Genomic DNA, 1,309 nt, shown 5'->3' on the forward strand with positions numbered 1-1,309 from the left:
CCTGGCTTACCCACCCACCCTTCTTATGTTTGACCTCAACAACCTGGGTCTGTCAGACATTGGACATTTATTTGGTCTTCAATACAGACAGCGAACGTCCAAAACCCAAGTCCACAGACATATGCTGGCTTCAAACTGCCACTTTACTTGAGAGAGGATACCCATTGGGGGTTCCCAAGAGTCACATAGAAAACTTCTTTAGCCTTCTGCGAGGTGTTCAGAAGGAGCTCATTTCCACTTTCCAGAAATGTGCTTTTTATAAAAATGCAGGGCGCCTGTCTTGCATGTATATTTATTTAAAAGGCAAAACCACCACTACTCCACCTCCCGTTTTATGCACACCCGTTCCTCATGGCCACATACACTCCTGAAGACTGCAGTTATGTTTTATTAATTCCCACATCTGCAGTGCTTCACACAGTGTCTGGCACATGTCAGAGGTTTTTTTACATGTGATCGAATGACTATTATTGAAATAATTTTTGGAATGTTCTCAGTTTGGCCTTAACATTTTATTTGGGCGGGGATAGGGTAAGTTGAGAGTATTAAGTGAGTGGAAATTAATTTCACTTCTATTGAAATAGTAGTTATCAGTAGTGCTTTGGGTGTGAAGAGATTTTACATTTACTTTATTAAAAGTTTCAAACGTATATAAGAGTAGAGAATAATAGAATAAACTGTGTATCCATCATCAAGTTTCTATGATTATCAAATCATATTTCATTTATTTACTCACCTACTCCCAGCCCACGTTCCAGATGATTTTGGAAGCAAATTCCAGACATCATATCTTTATGAGTATCTTAGAATGAATTTCTAAAAGATAAGGATGCTTTAAAAAAATGACTTGATTTAAACATTGTCTCTCTATGGTACATTTTTGTGCTGCCATGTAACTTTTGAGGAACATTTTCTTACTTTGCCTTCTTCATCTTCTTGAATACATGTTGAGAATCATTTATAAAGCCATGTTACCACGATTGCTTTTTCCGCAACGTTAATAATTCAAGGATGACTTTCTAGATAGAAAAAAAATCAGTTGACTCATTTCTAGATAGGAAAAAAAAAAAAAGGAGAAGTCCTGGAAATTTCAATCCTTAACTATTTTAGAATTGTTTTCTTTGGGCAAGTCACTGAGTGTGTTTTCAAGGTTGGACACATGCCTGTCTGTGCTGCCCCTGAGGGACTGTAACTCAGGGTGTATGTAAATAAGACAGAAATCCAAATGTCTTGCCTTCACACTGACTCGCTTGCAAATGAACTGTTAACAACTGTCCCAGTGTCCCTGTGTGGTTAAAAAAAACAACTT

At 37.4% G+C, this 1,309-nt stretch overlaps 1 protein-coding gene across 1 annotated transcript in view; it reads left to right on the forward strand.

Annotated features, from left to right (window-relative positions):
- Positions 1-1,309, forward strand: part of TIAM1 (TIAM Rac1 associated GEF 1) — a 412,279-nt gene that overhangs the window by 319,558 nt on the left and 91,412 nt on the right. The window lies entirely within an intron of this gene.

This window comes from Hipposideros armiger, unplaced genomic scaffold, assembly GCF_001890085.2.
Source record: "Hipposideros armiger isolate ML-2016 unplaced genomic scaffold, ASM189008v1 scaffold_381, whole genome shotgun sequence".
NCBI lineage: Eukaryota > Metazoa > Chordata > Mammalia > Chiroptera > Hipposideridae > Hipposideros > Hipposideros armiger.